General features: G+C 47.8%; 1 protein-coding gene and 1 long non-coding RNA gene across 2 annotated transcripts in view; both read left to right on the top strand.

Moving 5' to 3' along the window:
• LOC135901443 (protocadherin-15-like) overlaps positions 1 to 16,923 on the top strand; it is a 320,018-nt gene that overhangs the window by 78,983 nt on the left and 224,112 nt on the right. The window lies entirely within an intron of this gene.
• Positions 7,088 to 9,092, top strand: LOC135901469 (uncharacterized). The gene is made up of 3 exons (XR_010564133.2): positions 7,088 to 7,240; positions 8,066 to 8,177; positions 8,389 to 9,092. It is a non-coding gene; the product is annotated as an uncharacterized lncRNA (long non-coding RNA).

The following is a 16,923-nucleotide window of genomic DNA, read 5'->3' on the forward strand; positions in this document are numbered from 1 at the left end:
CCATATGTGCCAAACCGCCCTTACAACGAGTCCACACAGTCCGTCATCATCATCATCATGATCATCTTCAGCCGATATTTATATTCGCTGCAGGACGGAGGCCTCTCTCTCAGCGATCTCCCGTTACTCTTGTTTTGCGCTGGCTCCGTGGTTACAACTTGCGCCTGCAAATTTCCTAATTCCATCACCACACCCTAACTTCTGCCAACCTCGTCTGCGCTTCCCTGCCCTTGGCACCCATTCTGTAACTCTTGATGGTCCACCGGTTATCTGCCCTATGCATTACGTGGCATGCCCAGGTGCATTTTTTTTTTCTCTGAATGTCAACTAGAGTATCGGCATAGCCGTTCTGTGTGGCATATAAACTAGAAGTAGTAGCTTTGCCTTCTTACACGTATGTATTTTTTGTCTATGAAACCATAGAGACATTGCGACGACAAAAGTAATCAACAAATACGTTTGTTTGGGCTTTTCTTGCCCATTTATTAGCTAAAACTTATCAACAAGACAATACCCGACAAATAGCGCTGGATCTTATTTTGCGCAGGCTCTACATTGACGTTCCATAAACTCTGTTTTGCATAGAGTTTCCAAAGTTTGTGAGAGCAAGGAGGATATCGAGCGGTATACGCTACGTGCGAGTCTATCGTTAGCGCATTTTACTTTAGCACTAAGCGCGTTCTGCCATCTTTAATGTTTTCTGCCGCGTCGTGTACGCGAGGCGGGCGCCTGAGACGTGGTAGTAACTGCGAAAGCAACGGTATAGGGCGCTGACGCTATGCTACATAACCGGTCAATTAATTGCTGCGAATGCGCTCACAGACGAATCTGGCATGTGCACTCCTCTCCATCACCTGGTACAATGTTAGCGCCGGAAGCAAGGTACGTGGAAAAAAATTCGTTGAAGGGGACGCGCGAGATTTTCTTTCGCAACTAGAATACGCTTCAGGAACGAGATCTCGTAATCACCGCTTTATTTCGTCCAGTGGTAACAGTGAACAAACCACTGGCCACTTGCCACCGTCCAGTGACCGCGTTAGCGGAGGCGTTCGTACGCACCCAAACAAAACGTCCCGTTGTCAAAAAGAAAAACAAAAAAAAAACGAGAAGAGGAAACGAGAAATGAAGCGAGGAAGGTTGCATAAACGAACAGAAAATGGCGGATCAGACGCGTGCGATAACTGGTTCACTGTACTCTCCCCCCTTCTCTGCCATTCCGCTCGGGTGCGGTTCCGTTTGCGCGCATACGTAGTGAGTGCGTATACTGAAGAAGACAAGGTCAAACGAGCGGAGGAGGTCCGGTTCTCCTACTCAGGCCACCGCGTTTCCGAGGAAGTAGGGTCGTCGGCCACCGAGTCTCTCTCTCTCTCTCTCACATCCCTGCAGCCACAACTTCACTCGAGTCCTACGCTGCTTATCACGAAGCCGTGCAGCGTTATTAGAGCTATCAATGCGACGTATTCCTGTATGACATCATCCCTCACATTCTATTGCACACAGCGTGACGTGGCTGCATGTCGCCAGGCTAACATTTACAGTTATATTAATTTTTGTTTCTTTTTCTTTGGAACGGTGCCACAGAAAAACACGGACCAACTCGCTCAACTCTCTTTCTTACTTTTATTTATTTGTTCTCTCACTAAATTAACCTGCTGCGCCGTGTGCTGTCGAAGGCTGCGTACATAAGGAGCAGCAACACAGCTCACAAAGAATTAAAATGATTGATGCGGAGCAAATTGTTTCTGCTCCGCGGGCGAGAATACTTGTTTGTTTGGTTGATGAGACGCAAGATTGAGGCATTGGTCAGTACAAGACAGGAAATGTAACCTAAATAGACGAGTGAAACGTACGTCAGACGTCACATCTAATCAATCAGGCAAGCATTCCTTCTGGAGCAATATATGTATAATTCTCAGCAAGCGCAATGAATTCAAAATTCGATGGACGTTGAAATGTATTATACGTTGTGTTTATTTCAACCCTACCCGTGTGTTCGTTTGATTTAAATTATGAAAACAGCTCTAAAAGAAAAAGAAGAATAGTGCTGGTTAAAGCGTTTAAGTGACAAAGGGATTAGAAAGCTGCGTGTGTCAGGAGACTAAAAATATAAAAATAAAACAAACAAATAAAAACGCGTTTAAATGCAGCGACTTTTGGTGACATTACAGATTACAGTTAACAGCGTAGGGCTCATACAGTAGTTAAGTTAATTATTTAGATGTTAATACAAAAATACTGAGCTGCATAAAAATTAAGATAAACTGAACCAGGAAATTTCTGTAGACGTTTTCGAGGGCACCAAGGAAAACAACATTCGGCAAGTTTTCACGATTCACCCAGTTCTGCACACATTTGTTTCGAAAGTAGCAGGCTCACACAATGCACACCGTGCTCACCTGTAGAATAAATTCCCTTCAGTTTAAACAGCATCGCCCTTGTCCGCTACAGCATTGACTGCTGCATGTGGACTCCGAAATACGTGCAGACAGGCCAACTAACGAAGCGCAGAAATACGTGGTTCTAATCAACGTCCCAACGAGGGTTTCCTCTGAGTAACAAGACATATCTTGAAGGCTATGCTTTTGCTGGCTGCGTGCGCCGGAAGTAATAGCGGAATAGTAATTGTTCCTGAAATTGCGAAGTATGGCCGCCATGTTTTAGAGAGCTCTAGACTATACTAGACATTATTCTAGTACACTCTAGACAGCACATATTACCAAGCGTCAAAGCTGCGTGATAGCGCAGTATAGTTATTTCGCGCGTCCTGTTCCCAACTGCGCATGACCGCAGGGGAGGGATTTCAAATCGCGGTAGAAGGCGAAGTCTTTTTTTTTTCCGTATTACAAGTTTACCGCGAAATGTTTGATGCCGAAATCACGTCGTCAGCCCACGTTAATGCCGTTATGCTGCGCACGCCTCCATCACACGCACGTACAACAATAAAAACGAATATCATTATTTTCTTTCGGGGACTTCATACTTTTCCCGTGGGATAAGCAGAGACGGGAGTTTAAATTATCCAGCTGCGTAGTTTTTTAGAGGTGCTTCGGTGACTATACGCGAGGTCTGAGTAGTCAAAAGTTACGCAACGGGATCGCGGTCGAAAGTGGGAATCATTTTCCGCCGTGCAGGACTGACCAGCTCGTCACGTTCCCTGTGGTCTACGCACGCTGCACAGCGTTCGCGAGAAGCAGCGACCGCGTGGGAAGCACCTCTCTCTCTCCCATCACCCTCCACCTCCTCTCCTGCGCATTCTTTCGCGTCGTGTCTCGTTCGCATGCTCTCGCGGCGGGGATGCGCGCAGCCGTAATTCGAGGTTGAAGACGTTGGCGGGGTATACAGCCCGGCTCCTAGCGGGTAAAACATAAGAGGCGGGGGACGCTAATTGGCTTCGCCGAAACCCTTGCGTGCCCGTCAGGAAGCTTGCCCGGGTGCCCCACCGAGTACGCGTAGCGACGCTTTTCCGGAGGTGGAACGGCGCAAGGCCGTGCGCTTGTGTTTACGAGGAATTGGGCTGTTGTTGGGGGCAGCGCTTTGCGTGTAGGGTGAACAGTTCGCGCAGACAGCGGACGCACGGCGACGTGGATAACCGGGCTAACAACTCACTCCGTTGTACGTCTGTGTTTGTAGCCGGCCACGCCCTAATGCTCTCCTCCACTCGTCGTTGGGATAGTAAAAGTTCCCCACACGGGACTTTACGAGCGCTATAAACCTATTTACCATGGCGGTGATTCATTCGACGCGTTACGTGCCGAATCGTACTGTACGGAAGACGCCTTAGTGCAAGGCGCCCGATGAATTTTTACCACCACGTTTTGGTTAAGGCGCACACACTGCGCGGTGCACGAGAGGTCTTTTTTTTTTTTGCACTCCGCCTTCATTTATCTGCGTGCCCCACGACCATCGTCGGCAGAGGCCATTTATTTCCTCGACTTCAACGTCACCTGCGTCGTGAGGCGACGAAAAAACGAAACGCTGCTTATCCCCATCGCCGCCACTGGGCACCTAACGATCGCAAATACGCCTAGGGCCAGACAATGAAATCTTCCTTACCTCAGTAAGGAAGCCTTCATTGCAGTGAGGCTACCTTATGTCACTCTGAAAGGTTCCTTACTGAGGCGCCCTCGGTGAAGGCTTCCTTGGTGCTTCCTTGGTACTTCCTCAGCATAAGAAGCCAAACAATGAAACCTTCCTTACCTCACTAAGGAAGCCTTCATTGGCGTGAGGCTACCTTATGTCACTCTGAAAGCTTCCTTACTGAGGGGCCCTCGGTGAAGGCTTCCTTGGTGCTTCCTCAGCATAAGGTAGCTCCAAAGCTACCTTGATGCGTCCTTACGCCGCTCCTGGCCCTGAACGAGCGCTTCACCTCATTGCTTAACCACATGGCATTCGCTTGCGCATGCGCACTGTCGCCCACCTGCGGAGAAGCGCGAGCACGGTACGTCTTGCCAGGCATGTTCGTTTCAGTCACGCGTGCGGCATGCAAGCATTGCTAGGCGTTGCTAGGCGTTGCAAGACGCCGGCGTGCCAGCGTTGCTGGAGCACATCAAGTTTTGCACTGTAATGCGCAACTTTTTTTTAACTTTAGTAAACGAAACTAGAAGAAAGCGTCCACGCTTCTCTATATTAGCGATTCAATTTAAAGATTGTGCGACGATACAACATTTTTTAATAGAATAATGGTGTTCGCGGAAAGATTTGAAGAGATAATCTCGAACCCAGGCACGCGGCAACCGCTCCTTAGGTGAGGACGGGTGAAGGGAGCTTTCAGAGTATGCTTGCTTCCTCCATCGGTCCTTCGCTGTAAGGAGGCCTCACGTAAGGTTAGGAAGCGCTCGAAGGAAAGGAACTAGGGGTGTGCGAATATTCGGAATTTCGAATACGAATCGAATATTTTCCATATTCGAAGCGTATTCCATTCGAGAAATGCATGTTCGGAAATTCACGAATATCCGAGGACGGCCGAATAACGGTGGAAACGGCGAATATTCGGATAGACTGCGAATAATTGAGCAATTAACCAATTGTATGCTTGCTCCGCATTCTCCTAAGAACATGTTTATTAACTGAGAACTTCGCATGATCCGCTCATTATCTGTATGCTCTGTTTCAGTCTATCTGCTTCAGGCATTTGAGACATGATCAGTTTCGGTTTCTTTTTCACCAAGCTTTATAATTCCAATTATTTTGGAATGCCCCATTGCCTTGAAGGTTGCAAAGGCAACTCAGGGTTGCCTTTGCAACCCTGAGTTGCCATTATCTGTATGCTCTGTTTCAGTCCATCTGCTTCAGGCATTTGAGACTTGATCAGTTTCGGTTTCTTTTTCACCAAGCTGTATAATTCCAATTATTTTTGGAATGCCCCACTGCCTTGAAGGTTGCAAAGGCAACTCAGGGTTTGCTAACATTGATTCAAAATGTATCAAGGCTCTTTGTGCGGAGTGGAAATTTGATGAAGTGGCCAGCCTAGGCATGTTTCTTGATCCGCGCTTTATGGCCACAGTTCATCAGGCATCTGTTCAGATGATCTGGCTGAAAAACCTTGGGACAAGGGAGCTCCAGGAAGCCGTCGTGGAACACCGTGGGGACACCGCCGTGCCATCGTCGACTTCGTGTCCACTGGTGGCATCGAGTGTATGGAATGCTTTTGACGATCTAGTGATGAACAAAGAGAAGACACATTTGGCATCTGCCCCTGAGGGGGAAGTTACAGACTACGCGCAAAAGCCTCTTCTGGAAAGGGGCATGAACACTTGTGAGTGGTGGCAGTCCATTGGCCGCTTCAGGTACCCGCTTTTAAGTGCACTCGCCCGGAAGTACTTGGCGATCCCTGCCACTTCAGTTCCTAGTGAAAGAGTCTTTTCTACCGGTAGAAATGTGACAGTGCATAGAGAGCGTTTACTTTCTGGCCATATTGAGCAGTTAATTTTCCTTCACTACAATCTGTAACAAGCGTTTTACCTGACTGAGGGCATTACCTGAGTCCATTATCTATAATTGAGTACCTCTTTAATTTGAAGCAACCTTGTAAAATGCAATCTTATTTTTAAAAGGGTAATAAAGCTATTGTTACCTCTCTTGCAATTTTTTAATACTACACATGTATTCGATATTCGATTCGATATTCGAAGAGAGTTCTTCGCCTTATTCGTATTCGATTCGTAATCGAAAATTTCAATATTCGCACACACCTAAAAGGAACGTTTTATTGTTTGGACCAAGCTACCTTCATGCGTCCTTACGCCGCTCCTGGCCCTGGACGAGCGCTTCGCCTCACTGCTTAACCACGTGATGTTTGCTTGCGCGTGCGTGCTGTCGCCCACCTTCGGAGAAGCGCGAGCACGGTACGTTTTGCCAGGCACGTTCGTTTCAGTCACGTGTGCGGCATGGAAGCGTTGCTAGGCGTTGCACGATGCCGGCGTACCAGCGTTGCTGGATCACATCAAGTTTTGCACCGTAATACGCTACTTCTTTAGGTTTAATAAACAAAACTAGAAAAAAGCGTCCACGCTTCTCTATATTAGCTCATCAACTTAAAGATTGTGTGACGATACAATCTTTTTTATTGAATAGTGGTGTTCTGGTGTTCGCCTAAAGCTTTTAAGAGATAATCTCGAACCCAGGCATGGCGGCAACCGCTCCTTACGTGAGGACGGGTGAAGGGAGCTTTCAGAGTATGCTCAGGGGCGGCACACTCTCAAGTTCAACAAATGGCCACAGAGGGCGAAAAAATGGACCGCGCAGCGCTGCTAAAGAAACAGGCATAGTACGCCAATTAAAAAGGTTCCCCGTTGAGCGCATTATCTCCCGCTAGAGGCGCCGTAGTAAGCGCAATTTTAACCTACAAACTTTCTTCAACAGTAAACGAAGCGTTTTTATTGCATAATAAAAACTACAAAATTATAATTGCTAATTTTACATTGTACTTTACATTACAAACTTTGTTGTTTTTTGTCATTTTAAACGCAAAATAGCGTTCAGCATCATCGACCTCCCACGTGACCTCTGGCCTGGATTTAAAATTTTTGCCGGTATGTTCGCGTGCACGGCAGGTACGGATTCCTTGGTTCGTACATTGGTTGGTTATTTTGTGCTAACACCAGTTTATTGCGCTTCGATATCTCGCGTTATTTAACTTGGGGTGTAAGCCTGAAAGCTAGGTTTCAGTCGTGAGCTATGTGGAACATGTCTGCATCGAAATGGGAGCCGGGTCCTGCTGCGACTGGGGACAGCAATACCGGTGAGTCGTTTTACATCACTGCTTCAATCGCTATGTAATTTATTCGTCTCGTTAACTTACAGGCGGAGGTAAGTTAACGAACTAGATGCTGCATTACATAAGGGCAGTCAGGACCCTCCGTTGCTGTTTCCGAAATAAACTTTCAGTTGCGAGGCCATGCACACATTCACGAAAGAGAAACGATATCGGAACGCGCGTCACATTTTTCATCTCGTTGTAGCCGTAGCCATAAGTGACTGAGTTGCTTTATCAATATATTTTTTTTTCGAGTCCGCCGGCAACTTCTTTCGTTCACAGAACCGAATAACCTTTTGATAAACTGACGCTAAAGTGCTGAATTTAATGTATTAAACAGTTGCACACATGATAATTCACCCATATTTCGTACCTGTTGGTTCCAAATGTTCTTGCTGTTCAGTTTGGCTTACCTCAGGACATCTATTTTTGCAGTAGTGAAGTGGTGCATCACGTTCATGCACAAAAAGAATGCATCAATTCTAATAGCTTCACGTCTTTCATCTATTTGCTTGTGAAATCAGCAGTGTGATCTCTTCTAGTGTATAAACGAGCGCACAAATGTTCTTATTCGTGATCTGAATAATACTTAAGCTGTTGACATGCATTGTAGTTACGCAGACATCGATTTTACGGAGAGTAACCATATTTATTTACCACCGCTGCTTTAGCACCCTAGAACAAACAGTGTACATTTGCATGTGTTCTGTAGTCTCAAGCCATTGCAATATATATGTCGCACCTTTTCGCGTTTTATATTGCAAAATTGTGCCTATTCAATTTCTGATGCAGTCAAAATTTCTGTTCCAGACATGCAGTAATGAGGATGGCACCAGTATAAAGCAACACACTCCATGCACTAAACAGAAGCTGCTGCCTGCTACAACAAGGTCATTGTGTGCATTTTGGCTGCTACTACAAGGTAAACAACACCTGGTTCAGAAATAAATATGCCTGATATATGCTGTATTGGCTTGCTAGTCTTGAGATACATGTCATTTGTTTGTAGCAGATGATATGAACATTTGTTCATGTTTACAGTTCAGCATAATTAGTTCGAACATAAAAGAAAACACTACATGAGTTTGGATAATCTCTGCTGTATCTCATGTGCCATTGTTCTGCCCCAACAGAGTCTGTGCCATGTACATCTTGGTCATCACGGGAGCCCCCATCTACACCAACAGGAAGGGGCTGGAGCTGAATTCGCAAGACCACGAACAAAGAAGCCATTCCAGAATTATTTTGGTGAGATATCAAGTCTACGGACGACTGTTTCAAGAGTGAAAAGAGCCTACGCCATCATTCCACCAGCACGGATATTGGCCGAGTCATCCAGGTACCTCAACAACAGAAATTATTTGTCTTCAGATGTACCTGCAACCTCTGAACAAGCACAGATGACGCTGGCTAAGAGTGTTCTGTCAGCTTGCCCTTCCTTAGTGAGCTTCCTGGCCTTGCCAATTCTTGCCAAGTATAATTTTGTTTCAATGAATGCAAGCTTCTTCATTCCACACTTTTGTTAGAGATCATTCCTATTCCTCATACAAACAATAAAGGTCAACCGATTCTTTGCTCATACTTAATGCCAGTCACTGTCTAGTAGCATAACATATGTGTAGCAGTTCTTTCTAGTGTATGTTGCCATGTGCAATTCCTCTCCTGAAATAGCTGATGCGGCATTGGCGTGTGTCTTGCATTATCCTTTTCACTGTGTGCTATGTAGCATTTAACTTTTGTTAATGTTTTCGGCTTTCAATGCTTGCAAGGTAGAGTGGCTTCTTTCTTGAATGCAAGCTTTCTCAGTCCCATATTGAATTCCTAGTCTCATTCAGGATTGCTATTCTTGCTCGACAGCCTGTGTTTTTGTGCAAGCTACATTGAAGAGATTGATTGCAGAATCTGGTTTTGGCCCTGTGCGACTTGGTACTTGTCACCGTGTTACGTTTCTCATATGTGGGAGCCTGGTCAGTTGCATTGGGAAACAGTCTCTCGAGGCATACACCTGCTCCTACAGTCTGCACAGTGACATAGACTGCGAATTTACACGCACCGTGGTTAGTGCTCCCAGTTCCGTCCTTTCCTGCTGCTGCCGTGTGCAAATTTTGCTTGTGGCCTTCCTCAGCCATGATTTGGCGTTAATGGAGACTCTCATACATAATTACATGGTTCCAAGTGTATGAAGTTGATATCCACATGTGTGGAAAGGCCTGCAAAAGTGACTGCAAAATAGTGATGTCCACAAAACCGACCATGTCCATATATAGAGAATGTGGCGGACCAAGTGTGAGTTACACATTAGTGGCATGCAAAAGAACAAGAAGAAACATGCAGGTTGGAAAGGCGGTAACGCTGAAATGCCGGGCACTCCATGTCGCTGTTGGCTGTGGCAGCAGATGCTTGCGTCACCCGATTGCTTCGCAATGCAAGTTGCTCATATTCAACGCCGACTGTCGGTGCAAACACGTGGGACACCTTGTCCAATCTGCTTGCGCTGCTGGTTGTTGCTTGTGACCAGACTGCAGTGTGCGACGAAGGCAAGCGCTATGCCTACAGTCGGATGGTTTAATATGCCGCAAGCAACCCGCGTGCGTGTATGCTCACTGTTGTCATGTAGATCGTAGCCAATGCATAGTGCCAATGTATAGATTGAGCGTTATGTTAGAGTATGCTGAAGTGATTTGATTGCATAATCTTGTTTCAATGTTTTCCCACTTGGTCATGGTTGCCGTGTTACATTTCTGGGATGTGGCAGCCTGTTCAGTTGTATTGGCCAACGGCCTCTCGAGGTAAGCACCTGCTCCTGCAGTCCCCACAGTGACACAAACTCCCTGTTTACATGTACTGTGATTGGTGCTCCCTGTTTGTCCTTTCCTGCTGCAGCCGTGGGTAAAGTGTGCTTGTGGCCTTCTTTGGCCATGATTTGGCGTGAACAGAGACTATCATACATGATTACATGGTTTGAAGTGTATGAAGTTGATATCCACATGGGCGGAAAGGCCTGTAAAAGTGGCTGCGAATTGGCAATTCCCACAAAACAGACCACATCCATATGGAGAGCAGGTGGGGCACCAAGTGTGAGCGACACATTAGTGGCCACCGAAAGAACAAAAAGAAACGTGCATGTAGGAAAGGAGGTAACACTAGGTTGCCAGGTAGTTCATGTCACTGTGTTGGCTATGGCAGCAGGTGCCTACGTCTCCCGATTGATTCGCAGTGTAAGTTACGGTGACTGTCAGCGCAAACAGGTGGGGCACTGTCCAATCTGCTTGTGCTGCTGGTTGTCACTCGTTACTAGACCACCATGTGCGACGTAGGCAAGCACTGTGCCTGAAGTCGGATAGCTGAATGTGCTGTATGCAACTTGTAGTGCGTGAATGCCCACTGTTGTCATGTGGATCTTAGCCAATGTACAGTGTATTGTCTGAACCTTATGCGGTCATTGAATGTAGTCTAATTTGATAATGGTCGCCGTGTTATGTTTCTTCGATGTGGCGACCTGGTAAGCTGCATGGGCAACAGTCTCCCGAGGTAACCATCTGCTCCTGCAGTCCACGCAGCGACAAAGACTCCCAATTTACATGCACCGTAATTGGTGCTCTCCCCATTTTTCCGCATTCGTCATTTCTTGCTGCAGCCGCCGGCAAATTATGCTTGTGGGCCTTCATCGGCCGTGATGTGGTGTGAGCGGAGACAGCACACGTTATTACATGGTCAGAAGTTGATAGCCACATGGGTGGAAAGGCCTGCAAAAGTGGATGCAAAATGGTGATGCCCACATTGAACATTGGGGCACCAACTATGAGTTACACATTAGCGGCCCCCGAAAGAACAAAAAGAAACGTGCAGGTTGGAAAGGCGGGAACGCTAAAATGCCGTTTAGTCCATGTCGCTGTGTTGGTTGCGGCAGCAGATGCCTTGCGTCACCGGATTGCTTCGCAATGCAAGTTACGGCGACTGTCAATGGAAACAGGTGGTGCACTGCCCAATTTGCTTGCGCTACTGATTGTCGCTCGTTACCAGATCGCCATGTGCGGCGACGAAAGTGAGCATTTTCCGAGCTCGCGTTAATGGTTTCAGCGCATCTCGACATGCAAATTTTATTTCTGATCTTGTATGAGAAGGTGCACTGGTTTTCTTCTGCCAATAAAGTCGCACGTCCTGTTCACTTACTCGTGGCTTGTTTGTATGGGCGTCGGTAGAGGCTCTTTAGTCTCCTGGCCATTAAAACGCGGCAGCTGAGGCATGCCGCAAAGCCAGCGAGGCGAGCAGGGCGCGTACCCAGCGTACGCCACCGGTAAAAAGCGGCCATATTGAATAGCGTATTAAAAAAAAACATTTCCGCTTCCTGTTTAAGTAGCGCCATCTGTCGGGTCCCCCACTAAGTTCCATGCGCTGCCGCTTCTTATTTTCGAACCACTGTGGAAGGTACAGTTTCCCTTCTCTAAAGTTGTTCTTTATTCTATGGTATGCTTGCTTCCTCCATCGGTCCTTCGCTGTAAGGAGGCCTCACGTAAGGTTAGGAAGCGCTCAAAGGAAAGGAACGTTTCATTGTTTGGGCCCTAGTGTTGCCGTCAGGCTCGCTTCGACCCTCCATCGTACGCGTGCGCTAGAGGCGAAGCACGACGAACCATTTCGCAAGCCAGCAGCGGACTTGAACGCGGGCTCGTGGAAGACTCGAACAGTTGCTCAAACTACGGCCTCTCTCGCGCTCCCGGCCTTGTCTTTGCAACGTCAGTGCTGCACCCATCCAAATACAGTGTTATTTTCGTATATACCGTACGGGATTTGTAAAAATTGCCTGTGGCACCTAGCATGCACGATTTCGTTGTACTGTGGCATTGTAGCACGTAATAGCCGGAAAAAGCCAAATATTTCGTTGGACACTTTGGGAGTGAACATATCAAAGCCGTTGTGACCAAAGAATTCGGTCGAAGTGAATACGCCTTGCAAACTCAGCGGCTATACTATTCGTAAATTGCAGAGTGGCGTAAATTGAGCAATTGCTTGAAAATTTAATTAGCAAAATTGTGTTACTCAATTATGCATTTTGATTTTGCATGCCCTTAACGTTCGCTTCTTAGATTATTCCAACTCAACGATTACAATTGGCTACACGTATTTAAAAAAGAATTGTTTGTTTACACGTATTTAAATACCTGCTACACGTATTTAAAAAAGAATTGTTTGCATCCCAACAAACACGCCCCCCCCTCCTTTTTTTAAATATATATGATAGTTGAAATGTGTTGGTGCCTTTATCTGGCACTGGCTACGCCTTTTCACAGAAAAATGCATATAAAGAAGACCACGCGTATAAACATTCACATAAAAGCACACGTCGCATATTTGTTTCTTATATTGAGATTTTGTGAATTTCGTGCAGAGTTCTTCCTCTATAGGGAAGGAGAAGGACGCTGCGCTTCACATCTTTGCATATCATGGCTTTGGCACTGTGCGCCTTTCGCGACAGCTGCGAGTTACGGCACAACGGCGTCCTCGCCATGGTCCCAAACTCCCGCACTAACATTCTAAGAAACAGGTCGCTGCCTTCTCGGCTGCGGCGGCGGGACGTTGCCCCCTCCTCGAAGAAGCAAGAGTGACGCGACCTTTGTTCGTCACCTCTCCATCTTGGCTGCTGTCACAGCCGTTGGCGTCCCATTCTTCATCGCTCACTCTCGAACGTTTCAGCGGCGATGGCGAACGCTGCTGGCGCAGCTTCGCCTTGCGGGACGTCCCAGCGCGTTTCGCACCGAGGAGACAGGTCGCATAGAAGCGATTCGTAAGCACAGGCGCCCGTCAATGGAGGCAGCGGATATATTAGCCAAGTCGGCAAGCCACTATATGGCATAACTTCTCGCTCCTTCGTGCAATCGCTCCGCGTCCAGCTTTCTCTTTTAACGTTTTCTTCTTTTGAGGGGTCAGCCAGAACTGCTATATTACCGGCTAAGCTCCCCGCCTACCCATGTCTAGATACCCTACTCTCCATTTTGCTAAGTTCAACACACTACTTCGACGCAGGAAGACTGCACCAAGATAACACTATGAAAGCTGTAGCGGGCGTCAGCTAAACCGGGATGTAATTTCAGAACGCTGCTTTATGTACAGGTGTAATTAGGGGCAGCCTCCGGGAACGAATGTCCAGCTTTCTTTCCAGCGCGCTAGTTGTACATTTATTTCTTTTCTTCGCCAAAAAGTATTGGTGCGTCGTCGCTTCTCCGCAACCCCGTCTTTTTCGCGCTCAACGCACTGTCCCACCACCATAGCGTTCGTGAACAAGCGCCGCGTAACAATGTATTCGGCAGCGTGTTCCATTACAATTAGTGATCGGTTCATGATTGGCTGACTGCCGTTAACTAGCTAGTAACGATAGCCAGTACTCTATATTAAAAGCACACGATCATCAAGACAGCGGTAAATAGAGAACTGTTTGTACGTCCGACGGGACTTATCGCTCGAATAGATAGTTGCTAGCCGTGTACAGGCTCCCACGGCAGCCCACTGTGTTGTGGTGTCTTTAGTCGTTTCCGATGGATCTAGCCGCGCTAAGAAGCTCATACAAATAGGCAAGATTCAATACGAGATCAAGCCGTCTTGCATACATCGGATCATCACTTTTGTAACTGAGAGTGGAGTGCCGTATCACCCGATTTCGCAATGCCTGCCGCAGTGCCGTCGGGCGATTAGTCGAAGATGCCAACGTTGGTACAGACCGATTCCTTTCATCCCATCGTTCTTCGGCCACGCGCGTTGTATACGCGGTGCGTCCGCGGGATACGTCGGCACGACGGAGACCGCCCATTCAGCTTCTGAGGTCAGCGCACATTCTCGCGGCTTGCCGGCCGAGCGCTCAGAAACCCTGACACCACATCCCAGCCGTCAGTTTCTCGCAGCCACTGACTTCTTTCTTTAGCCTCGTCATGCGCTGTCTGCAGTCGACAGACGACACTCGCCTTGTCATGATCCCGAAGCTCTCATTCGCGATCATCCATGGTGAGCGCGCACAGTGAAACAACGGAGAGACGAAGCGGCTACCTGTCGACCCCGAAAGAATCTCCGGCTCGAAATTGCCGCTTCATCTCGTGGCCCGTCGGCCGCGCTTTCCGCCCCGTCAGTTTCATGCTCCCCCCCCCCCCCCCCCCCGCCTTCCTCCAGCATGGCCGGCGCTTCTCGCGTTTCTTTGTCGTCCCGCGGTGCCGCGCACGGCTTGGCCGCGGCAAGCATTGTATGTGATGTCGTGACGTCAACCATGGGATCCATCACTCTTCGTCGCATGGGGGCTTGACTCTGGCGATTTCTGAACTGCGGTAGCGAAGAAGGGGCCGTCGCGATCGAAAAGCCGACTATGTCCTTGCAGTGAAGTTTCCTATTTCTGTTTTGCACTCATGACGATGACAATTGAAGCCCTCCACTTTGGAGTTGTGATACAAAAGAAGCGGCGTATGTGAAAAGTAGCGGCTCCGCGCTATAGCCACATCGGGGTCCCACCGTCCCGTTGTTTTCTCCTTTACTTATTTTGTTTTCACGGGTGGTTTGTCCCTGACGTTGCCCGCTATTATGAGAACCGTTCTCCCACACCCCGTCGCGCGCTGTGAGAGCACTATAGGTAGTCGGTCACAAAGCGGCAATTAACTTGTCTCAGACCGAACGTTGCAACTGCCTTGCACGAAGCAGAGGTGAATCGAGTGTCTTAAGTGTAGGATGCCTCCGCAGTTGACGCTCCCGTGGGACAGATGACCTACGTACACCTCCAGACGAGATTATTAAGGAACTGGTTCTCTAAAAGGTTTCGATGCCGCCGACAATGCTTATCTTTAAGAGGGGAGGAGTGAAAACAACAGCACAGTGCTGTAGGAGCAACATAGAGGGAAAACAAAGAAATAAGTTACAATAGGGAGGTTAACCGTTCTCGATCGACCACTATGCACTCAGGGAAGGGGAAAGGGCAGAAAAATTTTAAGAGGTGAGAGTGTCAAGAGTGGATGTGCACTGGAGTCTTCGACGCAATCAGGAAAAATTCAATCGCCATATAGCAGTAAATGCCAGAGATATAAGTGAGCATTACGTCGCATATCTTTGAGCTCCCGGATCTACGATTTATACCGCGTTCACCACGTTGCAAAATGTGGTTCAGGTGCTCACTCGACACACGTCCTGCCTCTTCGAGGAGTGAAGTGCAACTTGGTCTGGAGCAGACCACCGTCAGTAACACTATATATATATATATATATATATATATATATATATATATATATATATATATATATATATATATATATATCCTCCACTGCTTCAGCGGCTTCCCGCACTTCACATGTCCTAGCGCATTAAAATTTAGAGCACTGCGGTGCAGATGGTCGCCCAGTCGGGTTGCTTTCAGGAATTGCAGTAGCGTCCTTGTAAACTTCTGCCACTGCCTGTGTCAATAATGAGTATAGTGTTTCTTCACTTCGCGGAACGCTTGGCAACATGCGCTGTTGCTTAGAGCCAGCGTTTAGCACAAAGTTTGGAGTGTCAGGGGGATGAGATGGATTGCTAAACGCTGTCGTAGCAAATGATTTCGCAGGCTGATTGATCGGTGAAGCCTGTGATTTTGTTTTCTTTGTAAGTCGTTCTCCACCGGTGCATGGTAACAAACTAGGTACAGCCTCGTTAACCTTCCTCCGTTTCCTTCTCTCTTTCACGCTTCAATGAAAGATACGGCTGAGAGATGTGTAGTCTATAGCGTGTGAGTCACAAATTGAATATCGGCGGCCGTAATGCAGAGGGTCTGCGGCGTTTCACGAAGGGTGACTTGAAACCATGGGTTTAATTCATGGCCACTCCAAATGCAGCTGAAGTAGAGTATATACAAGCCCAGTCTGGCGATGCAGGAGATAGTATACGTAGTCACGTTAAGCTCGGCAGACTTAACGAGGAGAAGAGCTGGACCACAGATTTGGAATAGGCTATCCTTTCAAGTGGCTTACATCAAGGCAGCCCCTTCTGAAGCTTCTGCAGAACCGCTCTGCGAGTCTCTCGCTTGCGGTTGATCTCGGTCGCCCTTGTCTTTTCTTCGAGGTTCTCTTTTCTTTTTCTTCGTCTTCTTCTTCTTCAACGAGATCAGGGTATGCGCGAGACGCCCGTATCGAGGACGCAATTCGCGACGCCTGCTGCGCTCTACACTGGGAGCGGCTGGACTAACTAGAGTGTGGTTCCCTCGGCTTCGTACGAAGTTGGCGTAACTACCAGTGACGTAACGCGTCCGCGCACATATACCGTCTCGCAGTAAATGAGCTTGTCCACCCTGCAATGAGTAGACGGGCGCATTGCCTTGCTGCTGGCACGCGAAACGAATTTGATGCCTGTCGACCGCCTTCCACTCCGTCACTTGCGGTTTGCTTCATTGTTCTGTGCGATAGGGCGAACGTGGTGGAAAGGGGGTGCGTATGACTTCGAGTGAGCGTGGGGGAGGGGAGGTCATACAGCTGTTTCGAGAATTACCGCGAATCGTTGCGCATTTGGCTTTTGTTGTGTGCCTTTTGTGTCGTGGTTATGCTCATTCTTCACTTCGCGACCGTCGTATAACGGGAGCTCGAACGACGAGTGGACGGAAACGTTGCGAGTGACCTTTTCGCTATAACCTCGCTCTCGGTAGCGTGCGCGTGCCTCATCAGTTCCGCTTGGTC

This window comes from Dermacentor albipictus, chromosome 1, assembly GCF_038994185.2.
Source record: "Dermacentor albipictus isolate Rhodes 1998 colony chromosome 1, USDA_Dalb.pri_finalv2, whole genome shotgun sequence".
In the NCBI taxonomy this organism is placed as follows: Eukaryota; Metazoa; Arthropoda; class Arachnida; order Ixodida; family Ixodidae; genus Dermacentor; species Dermacentor albipictus.